This window comes from Rana temporaria, chromosome 6 (genome assembly GCF_905171775.1).
Source record: "Rana temporaria chromosome 6, aRanTem1.1, whole genome shotgun sequence".
Classification (NCBI taxonomy): domain Eukaryota; kingdom Metazoa; phylum Chordata; class Amphibia; order Anura; family Ranidae; genus Rana; species Rana temporaria.
The window spans coordinates 113,481,225-113,500,182 of NC_053494.1; the positions used below are offsets into that span (position 1 = coordinate 113,481,225).

Here is an 18,958-nt window from a genome sequence, read left to right on the forward strand (position 1 = left end):
AATTGAACAAAATATTTGTATTGGCACAGTAACTCCTGGAGTTGTAATAGCTCTAAATTACACTTTTAGAACTGCACTTCCATTATTGTCAAACTCTTTGATGAAAAGAGGTTACATGCCATAAAATGAAACTAGCTGGTGTTTCCAATGTTTATTTTTTAGCTCAATAATAAAAAAGCAAGGTGAATAGTTAAGAAGGCAGGTCTAAGTACATGCCAGTGAACCACACATTACATCACATCCTACAGCTCTGCATCCCACATTATTCCCATAGAGATAAAGTGGAATCATTATTACAGAACTGGTTTGTGGGTTGAGTGACAAGGTCACAAATACAAGCCCAGCCTCTAGGATATGACAGCTCGGCTTAGATGTGTGCAGGCTGTGCACGGTGATGACAAGGGCGGGGAATCATTGCAGGTGATTGTAGGTGTGGAAGTGCAAGTCTGACCAGCTCACACAAGAGCGAGATTGCTTTCTGCTCAGACAAATCTGAGTCCAAAGGAAAGACAGACGTGTGTCAGACATTGCAGAGCGTGATGGAAGTAGATCTAAAGGGACTTTGTACACTCTGAGGACTCTAAAGCAAGCTCATTCAACGCAAAATAGAAAGTAAGTCGAAAAACTGGAACCTGGGTGTGGAGCTTGGCACTTTCTTGTTAGCAATGCCTGGATACTCAGCTTGTCTTTGAAGCTCCAACTGATATACATTGCTTGATAGAGCAAGATCAATTGGGTCTGTTAATTGCTTGCATAATATAAGTACCAGAGATAATTAGTATATTCTGCTTTACGTAAAGGTATCAGCTTGGCGTGATTTACAACAAAACACTAAAGTTGTAAGGTTCTTGCAATCTGTTCTGGTGATTGATATGGGATTGAAAGTAAAGGGAAATACAAAATGTAGTTTTTCTAAAAGTTAGAGAACACTTGCAGTGAATTTCCCTTCTACTGGAGAGATCTACTCACGTTTGCTGTTGTATCTCAAGACAGGAAGTAAGGACAAATCTCCCAGAAAGGATTGCAAAAAAGTAAAATTGACTTGGGTTTTAATCCTTCCCTACTATATTTAAAACACAAGAAAAAAAGTTGAAGATTTAAATATACTTTAAGTTACCTATCAACTTACAAACTTACTAATGTTTTCTAAGTTACCTATCAACTTACAAACATACTAGTGTTTTCCATAAATAATATTCAATCAATCTGCTACTGCTATACAAGATTGCATACAAATAAACTCTGAATATAAGTCCACCAGCCTCTGTTGTAGGTGACTGGCAGAAAATAGAAGAACGTGTATTTTAAAATGTGCTGAAGTTCTGCACATGTTTTTTGGTGGTGACTGTTTGCACTAAACAGTCGTACATGTCATGATCATGTAATCCTTTCTGCATTCAACCTTTAGCAAACCTCTCAGGCTATCCCCACGCCTGTTTATATCTACTCTGCAGACTAGTCCATCTATTGAAGCGTAACCCCATCTCAAACCTTTTAGCTTTAGACAGAGCACAGATAGGTCTTGTTTTTATTGCTGTTCCCACTGGGGAGATTTCCCCTCCCTTCCTGTCTGGAGCCTATTGTCTACGGGACTGATAATGAATGGGATCTCCCCGGTGGGAAAACAGTAGGCAATACAAAAGAGATAGACGTTATAGCCCATCTCTACTAAAAATAAGTAATTGTATTTTTGTCCTTTATAAAATGTGTCCCTATTATTTCACAAACACGTTTTGCTTTACTAATGTATATTTAAGCAGAAAACAATTTAATTTGGAAAGTTATATTTCTTCAAATTGGAACTGAGATAAGTGTGAATATTGCTACTAATATTATACAATGATTATCAGATATGCATGAACAGATAAAAATAGACATGTTGAATATGTACATAAGTAATTAATCTATTGTTTGCTTTATTTGAAATCAATATCCTGTGGCAGATATATGCACAAGAGTACTATATGTAACATCATATGGGTAAATTACTTGCATACATAGTATTGTAGTAAAACAATGCAAAGTTTTTGGGAACTGCTGACTCCAGGACTTTGTGAGTGGAAGGCACAATAGAATGTATAACAGCTTGAATAACTCTAAACCTAAACATACTCCTTCGCAGGCTGTGACTATTCCGTCTGTATGTCAGTGTTGTGTACCAATTTCCAAGTGCACCACAGTGCATTATGTAGACAACAGAGATTGTGTTGCTAATCTCAGTAAAGAGAGTAAAGCTGATGTTGGAACTTGTTTCTGGATGGGTTCTTGTCTATGGCACCTAGAGTTATGAATTTTTAAGGACTCTTCTTGCTATTCCTGTGAATGGGAAGTTTTTGATGAACCTTGAGGTGAATAAGAGTCTTAAAATATCTGCCAATGTGTATGAATAATTTATGGAAGCCTCCAATGTATATTAAAAAGAAATGATGTTGAAAATGTCAGTGTCTGGTTAAAAATAAAATAAAAGCTGAATTATAGGAATATACAACATAACCTGACTACTCACCTCCATCGTGGCTTAAACAATAATGGCCCAACATACATGCAAATGGATAGAGGAGTGGGGGTCACATGTAGTGCAATCCATCCAATCCTTTTTTAAAGGCAACCTGATGGAAACCAAGATGGTGATAATATGGTATGTCAATAGATGGTAACATATTGTAGTCTAATATCATAAAACTACAACTCCTGGCACTTATGTTGTACTATGAAAAAACAATATAGGTGTGACAGCGCTGTAAAAGTGAAATAAACAATTATGGTGATAAACACTAATATTGCAATAATATGAAAAAAGTCCAAAAACATAAAATTAATGAATCCACGTTGTGCAAAAAAACACAGAACAAAAAACAAGCTTGTGTGATGTCTTCAGACAACCAGCTCGCTCACCTCCTTTAAACGACCCTGCAAGGGGTCAAACACGCCTTGCACCCTGTGCAAACATTCCCTCCCAGGGATTGCCTTAGAATCTTGGTGGCTCAAAGGATGAAAGTAATCAAAAGCAGGTAGGTACTCCTTCCACTGTGCTGCTCCAAACTTTAAATCCACAATGACTACCAGTAAGTTCAGCAACACATGAAAAAAAAAATGAGAGAAAGTGCCTCCTATAGTGCAGTATCCGAGGGGTTCAAAATGAAACCACTCCACCCCAGCTAGCATTGAACTCACATTTAACCACCTTCACGGTATTCCCGAGTCTGGCTCGGGGTAAGATTTCAATACCAAAAGCGGTATCTCCGAGCCAGACTCTGGGCCGCCTCGCATCATCCACAGGCACAAGTTACTTACCTTGTCCCTGGATCCTGCGATGCATCCCTGCTGTGTGAGCGAGCGGCATCCTTGCTCGATTCACACAGTGCCTGTGTGCCGCAGATCTCCGTTCCCTGCAACGTTACGACGCACAGGGGCGGAGAACGGCGCCAAATTCAAAAAAGTAAATAAACACATTACATACAGTATACTGTAATCTTACAGATTACAGTACTGTATGTAAAAAATACACACCCCCTTTGTCCCTAGTGGTCTGCCCAGTGTCCTGCATGTACTTTTATAAAATAAAAACTGTTCTTTCTGCCTGCAAACTGTAGATTGTCCATAGCAACCAAAAGTGTCCCTTTATGTCAAAAGTGATTTTAGAGCAGCTAGAAAACAGCGATAATAAATTATAATCACTTGCAGAATTGAGCGATAGCGATTTGTGGAAAAATTTGTCATAAAAAAATAAAAGTAATGACAGCGACAATTCTGCAACTGAGCAAATTTCAGTATGTTTGATTTGATTACATTATTGAATAATTTGTATTATAATTATATTATTATTTGTTATAATTATTTATAGTTATTTATTATATTATAATTTATAATTTTGTGTTTCAAACTTTATCATACCCGGGATGTCTACTAGACTCTTGTTTTGACAGATTTAAGTGAGTTATTCCTAAGAATTGCAGGCCTACAGTATAAAACGCCAAATTTCCATGCAAAATAATTGTACCGCTTTTGGTACAAAATTCCAGACATAATCATACCACCAGGGAGGTTAATGAAATTTTAAAAGCATTAAAATGACATGACAGTCTCACTCAGTTTTTGCACAACATGGATTCATTCAACGCGCAACTACCTCTATTTTCATTTATGTTGTACTATGGTAGTTGTATGGCCTTTGGGGACTACTAAGATGGACCTTAATTCGGAGAATTCAAGAAAAAGATCTGTGTTCTCCATTCAGTGGACCAGGTGAAACTAAGGCTATGGTGGTCCTGGAAACAAACTGAGTGAATAATATCAATTACCTGACAAAATAGTTTATAGGACCAGACAGTAAGTTCTGTGAAACCTAATTCTTTTTCTTCTGCCCAAAGTTCATTTTTTAAGTGAGCCTGTTGCCAGGCTATGCATATTCAAGTTTTTAAATATTCTTAAAAGTACCCTATAGATGTAGACACTGTGGAAAAATACATTCACAGGGCAGAAGGACATTTAACTTCTCTTAAAAGCTCCGCTCACCTAGCTGTCACCTCATTGAGCATTGTGTTGGAATCCACCCCAGCTTTCTAATCTTTGCTGCTTCGCTTGTGAAATTTGGAAATGGTAAGGGAACACTGGTTTTAAAGCTAATGGAAAAGGAAAAAGTCCTGAAAGTCACACTTCTCTGAAAAACCCTGTACAAAGGTGTATGACAGCCTCAGTCAGGGCTCCAACCAGGCCACGTCCTAATGCATTTCACTCAACCCATGGAGTCCCCTGACTAAGCTCCGTGAGTAAAATGTCTGGTTGGAGCGCAGGCTGGGGCTATCATACATCTTCTACGAGGTTTTGCAGACATGTGCGACTTCCCGGACTTTTTCCTTTTCCATTAGATGTCTAGAGGTGGGACGAGCTGTGTCCTTGTCTGCATTCCAAGCGAATGCTGCATAAGAGGACCCAGTGGAGCCTTGAACAGCACCTGTAAATTTAGTCTGGTTTTAAAGCTGATTTACTGCATGTTAAGTTCGTGTAAATGCTTGACTGCCCATAGCCTGACCACAATTTCACTTCAAAGCAGAAAGCAGCACGGTGGCTAAGGGGTTAGCACTTCCACCTAGCAGCACTATGGTCATCACTTCAAATACCTGCACAGAGTTTGCATGTTCTCCTGTTGTCTGTGCAGGTTTCCTCCCTCACTCTTTAGACATGCTGGTAGGATTGTGTGCTCCAGTCTAAATTGGACCTAATATATGAATGTGAGTTAGGCACCTTAGAATTTAAGCTTCTTGAGGGCAGGGACTGATGTGAATGGTGCTTGTGTAGCCCAGTGTACAATCTAAGGAAGACTGCAAGCAGTCAAGTACGTTGTATGTCTCTTCTACAATAAAGACCCAGACTGGTCCTTAAAGGATAATTTCACCTTTTGACAAAAAATACTAAATGCCCATTTTTTTCAGGTAAAAAAATGTGCATTTATTATTTTAGGTTTTGGGAGCATGTAAAGCATTGCTCCTGCAGTGTATTAGCTTGCTCGTACCTATGATGAAGCCGATCCATTCTGACAGGAAGAATCTGTGAACTACCACAGCGCACAGTTCAAAAGGCTGTCGGGACTTGTAGTTTTGCATTCCCAGAGCACTGTGAATGAGCGACGGGGCCCCACATGGCCACATTTTTAAAAGATTTTGCAGAGTCTAATACACACTGTACACACGATCGGTTTGTTTAAAGAAAACGAACCAATGGATTTTTTCATCAGATATCCGATGAAGCTGACTTTTATCAGTCTTGCCCACACACCATCCATTAAAAATCCAATCGTGTCCAACGCGGTGACGTAAAACAAAATGACGTGCTGAGAAAAATGAAGTTCAATGCTTCCGAGCATGCGTCGACTTGATTCTGAGCATGCGTGGATTTTTGACCGATGGATTTCCCAACAGAGGATTGTTTTTTTCTATCGTTTTTTTAACCATAAGAAAAATTTAAAACAGGTTTTATTTTTTTTTACCGATGTGGAGAAAACTGATGGGGCCCACACACGATCGCTTCGTCTGATGAAAACGGTCCATTGGTCCATTTTTATCAGACAAACCGATCGTGTGTACAGGGCATAAGTATGGGTGTAACATGTAACATGTTATGAAAGGTGAACCTATTTATTGACAACCTACCTAATTGTCATTACCTACCTACGAACAAAAATCTAGGTAACAACCGTGCAATTTTTTAGTCTTTGTAAAAAAAATAACACGCACTGTTAAATTCCATAGATTTTTTCTAGATATTTTCTGCTTCATAGGAAATGACAGTTAATAAATTCTGAGAATGAATTTTCAGAGTATTGCCTAGTCACAATTCACCTTTTGTAGATGCTGCCTACGGCAAATTTTTACTTTATGAGTTGGGGACGACCAGTAAAACGAGTATGGAGACAGCTTGCACCTTCCATAAACAAGCTGGCATTTTTATATACACATCATCAATGCAATGATGGCTCTTATATATTTTCATTTTGTGGTTTTCAACTGAATATGGGTTTTACCTTGGGTCCATATAATGCTGTAGCAATTGCATCCTTTATGGGTTCCAGCAGGAGAATGCCTACCAAGCGCTTCTTCATTTATCCTAATTTACAATGAATAAAGAGATAAAAAAAAAAATACTGCATACCATTCATTCCTCCCCACTGTATTCAGCTTTTGATTTCTTTTATTTTAAATAATTAAGCATGCGTGAGGCTAAAGCATCTGTCTCTACATGAATCACTCATTCCTGCAGTAGAGCAAAAACGAAGATATCCTTGGAATACCAAAGGGAAACACACCCAAGCTGCAGTAAAATGTGAAGAAGATTGGCCTATCTCATTTAGTTCTATTTTGTTTGGGTGGAGAGAACTATTTAACTCATAGCTACTACCACACCTTTCAGTAGACTTTCATAGATTTTTCCCTCACACAGTAAATGTTGCAATTTGAAATAATGGGAAAGACATTTTAAGGATTAGAGAGGGCAGGAACTATGATCCCATATAAACTGTCTGCTGGCACAATCTGATATTATATTTTCCTAGATTTAAACGACAAGTTGAGTTTTTTTTTTTTATCATAATTATTTAGGTGAATGCAGCATTGGTCCAATGCTACATCTGTTCTCGACCGGCTCTAAACGGTATTATCGCTAAGTTCTCAGTGCACCATGAGCAGAGAGCTGGTGACTGATAGTCACCGGCACTCTACTCTGCCCCCCTGGGCTCACTGGAGCACTGGGCTGTTAAGGGGGTGGGAGCAGCTCTGTGGGCACGTGCCGGTCCAGGCATCTGGGTGAATCCCAACCATGTGGTCGCAATCTTTCCCCAGTTTGTGACATTAGCTGACAGCAGGCTGCCAGCTGTCTGATGCAAATGAGTCACAGAAGTGCAGAATGAACTGTACTACTGTGATCCATAGGAGAAGTACAGCCAAACAAGCTTTGGCTGTATTTCTCCTTTAATAAGTTAACTGTACATGTAATATTATAACATTGGAGCAAACCAAATGTCAAAAAAGTTAGCAGTTGCATTATTAAATATGTTAATTTTAAATTCTACCAGAAAAAATGGTCATACCTTCCACTCTCCGTTTTATGTGCAAATGTGACATTTTTAAGGCTGCATAAAACTTGAGTTTAAAGTTTATTTAAACCCTCACCTTGTAAAACAACCCATTCAGTTTAAAATAGAAATGAAAGACAAAATATTTGTGTATATAAAATATTTTTTTTTTTTTGTTTGTTTTATAAGCGATCACATACCCTCTGTTCTTACCTGCATAAGGAGCTTAGAAAGGTAGGGGAGTAGAAACAGCTATACACTGTTCTTCCCAAAAAATTTCTGTGCGGGGGGAGGGGGGAAGAGAACAAGATATTTTTTTCTTACAAGTTTATGGTACAGCAGGCACATATCAGGAAATGTTGGGTTAATATATTTTTTAATATTTTAAATATATTGAAGTAGCGCTAATTACTATTTAACAAAGTGCTATGGGCCAGATTCAGAGAGAATTACGTTACGATGCGGCGGCGTAACGTATCCCATTTACGTTACACCGCCGCAGGTTTACAGCGTAAGTGCCTGATTCACAAAGCTCTTACCTGTAAACTTGTGGCGGTGTAACGTAAATCCGCTCGGCGCAAGCCCGCCTAATTCAAATGGGGCGGGCACCATTTAAATTAGGCGCGTTCCCGGGCGGAAAGGTTTTGCGCATGCTCCGTTAGGAAATTTCCCGACGTGCTTTGCGCGAAATTGCGGCGCCCCGGCGTTTTTCTTGAACGGCGACGTGCGTTACGGCGTTTCGTATTCCCGGACGTCTTACGCAAAAAAAATAATATTTGAAATTCGACGCGGGAACGACGGCCATATTTTAACATGGCTGTTCTAAAGATAAGACATGTTAAAGCAGGCCTAACTTTGCGACGGGAAAAAACGACTAGCGACGACGTAAGAGATTGCGACGAACGCGTGTATGTTTGTGGATCGCCGTAAGTAGTCATTTGCATATTCTACGCCGACCTAGCGGCCGGCCTAGAATTGCATCCTAAGATCCGACGGTGTAAGTCAATTACACCTGTCGGATCTTAGGGCTATCTATGCGTAACTGATTCTATGAATCAGCCGCATAGTTAGGACGGGCGGATCACAGAGATACGACGGCGTATCAGGAGATACGCCGTCGTATCTCTTTTGTGAATCTGGCCCAATGTGAATAAAGTTAGTGCAAATGAATCTCATATTAATAACGTGCATCACAACAGTGTATGGTTAATAATATAAAGTCCATTCGGGTAAAATATATACTAAACTACAACCAAGTCCATGTGAGAAAGTGTTATAATTGGTGCATCCACAGAAAAAAATCTCTGATCATCCAGGGAGCAACTCAGTCCTTGTCACAACAGGATAATTTCATGGATGAGCAAAATAACAGAGCGGAGACAAGGGATGGGCAAGGGAGTCCAGGTCTGGAAATATAGACAGATTCCTCGTATCCTCCCCCTGTGGTGATAGCCACTTACCTTATAAATAGACCCCACTGGGTCTGATGGTGCATTGAACGACAATGGCCAACCAACGGTGAATGCTCCTTCCTCCTCGGTGTGTTTTGAACAGGACACCACTGCAGTACTGCCTCCAACTTCACCACAAATTTCCTGGCAAATGTATCTCCGGATCCAAGGATTTGAAAGCAAGAAAAAAGGATCTCCATTGTGTAGTAAGTTTAGAGGCACATAGGTCCATTTATTAAAATCGGTAGTTGACAATAAAAAGGCAAAAAAACGCCATACAGGTAAAAACAACATCAAAGATACAGGAACTTCCGGAAGTGGATATCACCTAAGCTACTCCCGACAGGTTGCGTCACTGCCACGTGACTTCATCATATTTTTTAATAAGTTCCTTCAGGAGAAATTTTTCACACACATATTAAAATCAGTGGCCCAGATTCTCGTAGATGGGCGTAGATTTGGGCGGGTGTAACGTATCTGATTTACGTTACGCAGCCGCAAGTTTTTCAGGCAAGTGCTTTATTCACAAAGCACTTGCGTGTAAAGTTGCGGCGGCGGCGTAACGTAAATCACTCGGCGTTATTCAAATTCGTCGGGTAGGGGGCGTGTATCATTTAAATGAAGCGCGTCCCCGCGCCGAACGAACTGCGAATGCGCCGTCCCTAAAAAATCCCAGCGTGCATTGCTCTAAATGACGTCGCAAGGACGTCATTGGTTTTAACGTGGACGTAAATTACGTCCAGCAACATTCACGGACGACTTACGCAAAGGACGTAACTTTTTAAATTTTCGACGCGAGAACGACGGCCATACTTAACATTGACTGCGCCTCATAGACCCAGGGGCAACTTTACGCCGGGAAAAGCCTAACGTAAATATCGCAACTTTACTGCGTCGGTCGCGCGTACGTTCGGGAATTCGCGTATCTAGCTAATTTGCATTTTTGACGGGGAAATCTACGGAAGTGCCACCTAGCGGGCAAAAAAAAAATTGCAGTTAAGATCCGACGGCGTAAGAGACTTACGCATGTCGGATCTAAGGGATATCTATGCGTAACTGATTCTAAGAATCAGTCGCATAGATACGACGTCGCTAGGCAGAGATACGACGGCGTATCTGGAGATGCGCCGTCGTATCTCTTTTGAGAATCTGGGCCAGTATGTTTGGCTATAAAATTACTTCAAAACCCCAGAGCATTATATATTTTCTGAGGCCCTGTAGAATAAAAAGATGAGAGTTGCAATTTTTTATGTTGCATGATTTGTCACCTGGATGCATAGGATGCATTCAGGTGAAAAAACATGAGGGTTTACAACCCCTTTATGGGCTGGTAAGCTGCAATGCACAAAACAATTTGTTTTGGGGTTTTGATACACTTTATGGTCTACTTCTTATTTTAGAAGCTTCCACAACAGGACCTGTCAAGAAATAATGATTTGCCAGAGTGGGTATCATGGGAAGGTCATGGATGCCAGCCTATGTCCTTTAGGGCAGCATTGTTCCAGATCAGACTGAGGGGGAATATGCTCCTACCAACAGGAATCCACTTTTTTTTTTACTATGTAATGAAAAACAACTGGGGATAAATTCATACTAGCTTTAATACAGGAGAGAGGCAATGTTTTTTTTGTGTGTAGATTTTATGGCCACCATCTGGTGTCCAAGCTATATCATGTAGTACGTGGTATTTGGTTTTAGGTTGTCATATAAGTTAGTGTGAACCAGACCTAATGGTTGTATGTAACACACACACAAGCTGGACACCTGCACTATGTTATCAAAAGAGAAAAAAAAATCAAATTGTTGTCATTTTAATAGCTCAGCTATAATTATGGTGTGCGTTCATGCCCTAAGGAGCCAGTACTAGTCAGCCTGGTTCACAAGCCAAATCCCATATGTCTTGTTTGTTGCATTTCATACTACCAGAAAAGGTATTTATTAGTTAAAGCGCACCCCTGCCCAAAAGGTGAGGATCAAGTTGTTCGCCCACCCCCCCCGCCACATTTAGCACTTTTTAGTGGGGGGAGGGAATGGTTACATGGTTTTGACAGGTACCCGCTCCCATTTCCGTCTCAGATCACCACATCAATCTATGATTATGTTTGGCCCCTCCTCCTTCCCCCTGAAGCCTTTTGGGACACACACAGGTCCCAGAAGACTGCAGGACAGTTCACAAAGCGCAGCGTGTCTCATGCATGCACAGGCTTTACACACGGTTTTCCTTACTTACAATGCCGATGCCTGCACCTGAAGCCGATTGAAGAATCCGCTCAGGTGCCAAGATCACTGGATCCCTGGACAGGTAAGTTCCTTATATTAAAAGTCAGCAGCTACAGTATTTGTAGAGCTACTGCGGAAGGCCACATGATCTCCCCGGCTGACGTCAGAGAGAGATATCTGCCCCTCCCGCAGAAGCCATGTATCGGAGCTACAAAATGGCCGAGAGTCACCGGCCTGAAGACAGCTCTAAATAGGTATTCACAATGCTCGTTTTTAGAAATGACTTACATAGTATGGTATGCCAGGCTCTAATAGAGGGGCTGGCAGTGATTTTGAATTTAGACTAAACAAACACTTTAATAGTTTTGTATCACAAAGTTAAAGTATACCTGAACTAGTTAGTTTAGTTTTGGATTGGAGATGGATTAGTCTTTATTGCTGTCTGTGCCCCCCATTTAGGGAGATTCACCCTCTCTATTTGTCCTGTATACCATTATCGTTGAAAGCGAAAGTAAAAGAAAATCCCAAATTTTGGGTTGTCACCAGAAAAGGAGGAAAATCATCAAATAGGGACACTAGTTCTGGTGACCTGGGGGTCTCCAAGAGATTCCTGTTTTGGATATGGGGCAGAAAGTAAACGTAAATATCCCCCAAATGGGACACAGATGGCAAAAATAAATCTTACAGGGGTTATAACCCCCCCCCCCCAAAATAAAATAAAAAAGTTTTGCTTAGTTCTACTCTTGTAAAAAGAAAATAATGTGATGGGTATTCATCCCTTCCCCTACTCCTAATAAAGAGTTTTTATTGCTGATGTTTCCCTATTGGATTTCTTTAACTTTTCTGTGATGGTGACAACATTGCCAGTCTCTCCAACAAACAACAATAAAAAGAATCTGACCGTGATTCCAATTTTTCCCACTCAGCCAAAAACTAAACAAATCAAGTATTTGTCTGGTATTTCACTTTATAGCAGCCCAATTAACCTTTTTACCATACTATAAACCTACCTTATTGTATACCCTTTTAGTTATTTATCTTTTTGTAGGATTACAAACACCTGAGCACTCAGATTTCAAATTCATACAAAAGATCCTGTTTATTCAGTTGAGTCAAACTCTTCATGACTACATAACCTTTGACATGCCAGGCCTGGCTGCCAATAGCTGTTTCTCTAAGCTTTTGCAGCTTCATTCAATACTTTGCTTCTTGTTTACTTTATTTTATGTTGTCCCACCCCCTTCTCTTTTTTTTCCTTCAGTCTTTCCCACGCTCCTACAATAAGTCCCATCATGACATATGTGGGCAATATATCTGAGTTCTACCCTGAGTGTTTGTCCATTTGTCAATTTGGGTTTATCATAGGAGGCCCAGATGCCAATAAGTTCTCGATAGCCCACAGCACTACAATCTGTGTTGTCATCATGGCACTAGTGTCATTAATATAGCCTGCTGAGTAAAACCCACCCCCAATCCATTTTTCATTTCCAGGCTTCCCGCACAATTTTTGTTTAATAAACCTTAAAGCATTTGTTACCCCAACAATTCATATTCCTAATATGTGGATGCTGTACCATGTACTTGTATGAGAAAGTATCCTGTTTTCATTGTATTGCTTCCTTAATGTGAATTGCCTGTTGTCCCTTCCTTTCCTAATAAAATATGACCACACTAAGCAGGAGAGCACATCGTGGTCAGTTCTCTAGCTATGCTGGGAACTCAGTATGCTCTCCTCCAATGATTAAACGTGTCCTGACAGGCCCCTGATGCACAGTCATTCACTGGGAAGCTCAGTGTGCTGCTGCTGCTTCTCCTCCCCCCAAGCTCTTCTGCAGCTCAGAATATATTGCAGGAAGTGCTGGCTGGTGATATATTTTTTGGGGGCGTCAAACAAGGCACCCACATTCACCAGCCCCGCACTTACCCCATCTATAGGATGCTTCCTCCAGGCTACTGCTTCCCCTGCGTCTCCTCTTCCTCATCATGGCGGTTTCTGCCATGCGTCTCCTTCCTCCTCCTAGGTGGCCAATAGAATCGGTTCTTCTTTTGGCCAATCAAGTGACGGGTCCCATGACCCGCTTCCTGATTGTCCGGGAGGAGAATCAGCTGGGTGGGCTTGGGGTGCAGGGCTTTGCGCCCACCCTTTTTTGAAGCCTATTAGAGCCTCTGGCGCTATTCACATGCTTAAAAAAAAGGGGGGGCACCCCTGCACCCTGCATTATGGGCCGTTACTGATAGCAGGAATGTGATCACTTATAAAAAAAGAGAAAAAGGGTATTTTATAATGTTTATTTTTTATAATCTCTATACAAAAATGTTTTGCCTTTTCATTTCTATTTTAAACTGAATGGATTGTTTTACAAGGTGATCGTTTAAAATCACTTTAACCAAGCAAGGATTTGCCCATTTTTTGCGATACAAGACTGTGTCGCTTTAACTGACAATTACACAGTCATGTGACATTGATTGTACACAAACAACATTTCTGTTGTTTTTCCCCCACAAATAGAACTTTCTTTTGGTGGTATTTGATCACCTCTTTAAATATATATATATATATATATATATATATATATATTTTTTTTTTACTTTTTGGTATAATAAATATATATATATATATATATATATATATATATATATATATATATATATATATATATATATATAAAAAAAAAAATCTTCATCAGTTTTTAAGCCAATATGTATTCTTCTACATATTTTTGGTAAAAAATCACAATAAGGCCCCTTTCACATGGGGCGGATCAGTAATGATCCGCCTCCGCATGCTCAGCGGGGATCACTCCGTTGATCCCCGCTGAGCTGGCGGATGACAGGGCGGTCCCCGCACACTGTGCAGGGACTGCCCTGTCTTTTCTCCGCTCTCCCCTATGGGGGGATCGGATGAACACGGACCGTGTGTCCGTGTTCATCCGATCCGCAGATGGAAGGAAAAATAGGGTTTTCTTCCGTCTGCAGAATCGGATCATTGTGGAGACGGACGAGATCGGGTGTCAGCGGATGTTCATCCGCTGAGACCCGCAATCTCATGGGGACCAATGTATGTCCCTTTTTCATCCGCAAACGGATGGATGAAAAAGCGGACATACGGTCCGCAGGTGTGAAAGGGTGAAAGTGTGTATTGATTGGTTTGCACAAAAGTAATAGCGTCTATAAAATAGGGGATATATTTATGGCATTTTTATTATTATTATCTTTTTTTTTTTACTAGTAATGGCGGTGACACTTTTGATACTTTTGTGGGACCATTGATATTTATACAGCGATCAGAGCTAAAAAAAATAGCCACTGATTACTATATAAATGTCACTGGCAGAGAGGGGTTAATACTAGAGGACGATCAAGGGGTTAAGTGTGTCCTAGGGAGGTGTATCTAACTATGGGGGGAGTGTACTGACAGGGAGTAGAGAGAGATCGCTGTTCCTGATCACTAGGAACAGCAGATCTCTCTCGACTTCCCTGACAGAACCGGGATCTGTCTGTTTACATTGACAGATCCCCGTTCTGGCTCAATTGCAGGTCACTGGCAGACATCGTGGCTGCTGGCCATGCGCATCGGGCGCGCATTCCCCCTATAACGCTTAAAGCGGCCAATGTACACCTAGGGTGATTCTGTATAACGCTGGCGGCTGGTCGGCAAGCAGTTAAAGCTGCCAAGTTAAAGGCATTGAAAATTACCCTTGTTAAATGATGGGGGGGAGATGCAGTTCTTAGTTTGTGGCCACATCTACCGGTCATGTGAACTAATTTCAAAGGAATGTTTATTGGTGGCAGTTCAGTGCATCAATCCTGGAGTTGGGCTTTAACATTTCATTAACAATGATTTTTTATTACTCCAACAATTTTTTTTACCATTTAACCATTTGTCAACAATTGCTGCACAACTGCACATCTTGGATCCCATGGAAATATATCTGATATTTCTCAGTTTATATTCCTTTTTTTTTTAAATAGTGACAACCATGAATATTCTAATTATTGAATGAGTTTAGTTATCTCACAAGAAATCTAGGTCACTACAAACAGGTAATGCAACTATACTTCTCTAGAAGCTCAGATCTTAAACTTGTTCTGTTACTTGCAAAAATAAATCACAACTTTTTAGAACACTTTAAAGGTATTTTTTTTTTGTTTTGTGTTTTACTGTCTACAATCATGTTGATGTTGTAGACAATCAGCAGCGGGAAATTTGTTGTTTCAGTGCCTATTTTTATTATTATAAATTATATTTTAAAAAAATCAGCACAAGGGACATTACTTACTATCAATGCAATGTGTCCTTTGTGCTGCCGACTCCTGCTTTAGTTGAAATCTTCCTCCTCCTTCACTGTGGATTGTTGCTGTCACCATGGGTCAAGGTTGGGTTGGGTGCATTGAGTAATTTTTCCCAGAAGCAGCTGAGTGGGTGTTATCCCCGCCGCTGTGCACTCTGGGAGAGGGTACTTAAGGGACAGACACAGTTCTGGCGGGGTCTTCTGATCCTGGCCTGATGGCCTTCCTGGCCTCAGGGATGTGCTAGCAGTTTTTCCAACCTCGGGGCCTGCTGGCCCGAGGCTCCGCTACTGAGAGTAGGCCCAGGAGTTTCTGGGGCCTACTGGTCCAGGGATGGTCCTGTGCTGTCTTCTCTGCAGGATGAAGCCGAACAATTGAGGATTCAATTAGAGGACGCATCCTGGCCAATCTACCTTACAGTGCTGCTGGCTGGCTGAAAGATCCTGGTACTGTGTAGCTGTGTCTTTGGAACTTTTGCAAAGTGTGTTTGTGGTTACACGGTCCTGTGGCAGAGGACAGTACAACGACTCGTTTACACTCATCAAGTCTGCGGCAGAGACTTTTAAAATGAGTTTTGCATCGGCTGCTAGGTCAGTAAGCAAGGCCTACCCGGTGGTTGCTGAATCTTGTTTGATGCAGTTGCACTCATTTATTATGAGTGACTGTCTATCATTTTCTAATTTTGTTAATAAAAACATTCAACCTTAAATTTAAGTTATGTTGTGAATGATGGTCTTAGCCTAAAATAATTATATGCCATTTTGTAGGAGCTACAGCGTAGATTTAATAAATTATACAGATGCATGCAGACAACACAAGATGTCTCATCCTAAATGTTATGGTTAGCTTAGACCAGCCTTTCTCTCTTCAAAGAAACTCTTAAAATACATTTTTAAATCACAGGAACCTCTGCAAAAAATGTCATTGTGGAACATTAGCGTGATGTAAGATGTACTGTAGTTATAATAATAAACATATTAAGAATGTGTCATATCTGCCATATTTGACACTCAAAGCAGATAATTTTTTAACCCCCGACTGTACGATTCAAAATAATTTTTAGTAATAATTAAAAAATGTCATTAAAACAAATAATAATTATAACCCCCTTAATATGGGTGGCTTTATATATATATATATATATATATATATATATATATATATATATATATATATATATATATATATATATATATATATATATATATATATATATATATATATATATATATATATATATATATATATATAAATATAGAGGGAAGAAAAGAACCTTCTTACAATGATGGTCAGTGGAGAAGAATCAGAATCAGTGGAAAAGAATTACCCATTGGTTAATGGGAAGAAGGTGCCAATTGAAAGTAGAAAGTATCCCCCAGTTACATTGGTGATCCGTGAGAACATTTTGAGAATGCTTCAATACATTGAGAGCGTTTGAGAAGAATGCCCAGTTACATTGGGAATCAGTCAACAAATTGGAGAAAGTACTCCAATACATTGAGGGTAATTGGGAGGAATGCCAAGTTACATTGGGATGGGAATTAGTGGGAACAATGTTACCCTTATGCTGCGTACACACGATTGGAAATTCCGACAAGAAAACCGTGGATTTTTTTCCGACTGAGTTTTGGCTCAAACTTGCATACACATGGTCACACAAAATTCCGACCGTCAAGATCGCAGTGTCGTACAACACTACAATATTTTTTTTGCGCGTCGGAATTGCAGACAGACAATCGGAATTTCTTGGCGGAAATTTAGACAGAAAAATTCCGATGGCGCCTACACACGTTCGGAATTTCTGACCAAAAGCTCACATCAGACTTTTCTTGTCTGAATTTCCGATCGTATGTATGCGGCATTAGACAGCTAAAAAGATCATTGGGGTTAGTGATTACCTATCTGAGAGACAAAGGGAGAGGCTCCATTGGTCCCACATCACTGGCTATGCCCTGCACTGATAGCGATCCTGGAATTATGCAGGAACCATTAGTAGAGAAATCATTCTGCCATTGTTCACTGCTCAGGAAACCTCTAGCAAACTCTGGAGGAACCCCATGGTTCTATGGAACCCTGCTTGAGAATGGCTGGCTTAGACAATGTTTGTAATCTGACAGGCACTCTTTAACTAGGTTTAATTTTTCAAGGTCAAAATGTATCCCTGCTTACACCAGTGTTTCTCAACTCCAGTCCTCAAGGTGCTACAACAAGTCATGTTTTCAGGATTTCACCCAGATGAAACAGCTGTGGTAATTACTGAGGCTGGGTTCACACTGATACTATACGACAGTGATCCGACTTTCATCCTACTTTGCTCAGCGACATCAGTTCTACATTGATCCTACATCGGTCCGACATTCATCCGACTTTCATGAACAGGATACTACTTTGATCAGACTTTATGATAGAGTGACTTGTTCTTTGACCAATCAAAACAATCCCAGTGTGAGATAAATTCCTTTTACTGCTGCTGTAATCACAATGTTGGATGCCACAAGTCGGATAGTTAGGACAAGGATCCTACTTTGATCCGACTTCAATGATATTGAAGTCGGATCAAAGTCGGACCAAAGTAGTGCAGGAACTTTTTTCAAGTCGGACCGACTTGTGTCGGACCAGTTAAGATGGCTCTCATTGGGGAAACATTGATTTTCATATGTCATGCGACATTAGCTCCTAATGTCGGAGCGTTTGTCGTACCAGTGTAAACCCGGCCTAAAGCCGGGTTCACACTGATATGACACGAAAGTCATACTACTTTCAGCCTAGGTTCACACTTGTCTGTCAAACGCTCCGACATTGGGAGCTCATGTCGCATGACGTGTAAAAATCAATGATTCTCTATGAGAGCTGTCTTAACTGGTCCAACACAAGTCGGTCCGACTTTGAAAATGCTCCCTGTACTACTTTGGTCCGACATTGATCCTACTTCAGCCTATTGAATATCATTGAAGTCGGATCAAAGTAGGAGCCTTGTCCTAACCATCCGACTTGTGACATCCGACATGGTGATTACAGCAGCAGTAAAAATAATTTATCTCGCACTTGGATTGTTTTGATTGGTCAAAGAACAAGTCAGACTATCACAAAGTCTGAGCAAAGTGGTATAATGTTCATGAAAGTCGGATGGATGTTGGACCAATGTAGGATCAATGTAGGACTGATGTCGCAGAGCAAAGTAGGATGAAAGTCAGATGACTGTCATGTCATATCAGTGTGAACCCAGCCTGAGGCTGGGTTCACACTGATACGACATGACAGTCATCTGACTTTCATCCTACTTTGCTCTACGACATCAGTCCTACATCGGTCCTACATTCATCGGACTTGAATGAACAGGATACTACTTTGCTCCAACTTTGTGATAGTCTGACTTGTCCTTTGACCAATCAAAACAATCCCAGTTTTAGTTCAATTCCTTTTACTGCTG

General features: G+C 40.5%; 1 protein-coding gene across 1 annotated transcript in view; it reads left to right on the top strand.

Moving 5' to 3' along the window:
* The first annotated feature begins 376 nt into the window (after window positions 1–376).
* Window positions 377–18,958, top strand: part of LOC120943719 (aldehyde oxidase-like) — a 188,219-nt gene continuing 169,637 nt past the window's right edge. Inside the window, exon 1 of the mRNA XM_040357194.1 lies at window positions 377–612. The gene's annotated coding sequence lies outside the window, so the exon portion shown is untranslated. The remainder of the gene's footprint in view (window positions 613–18,958) is intronic.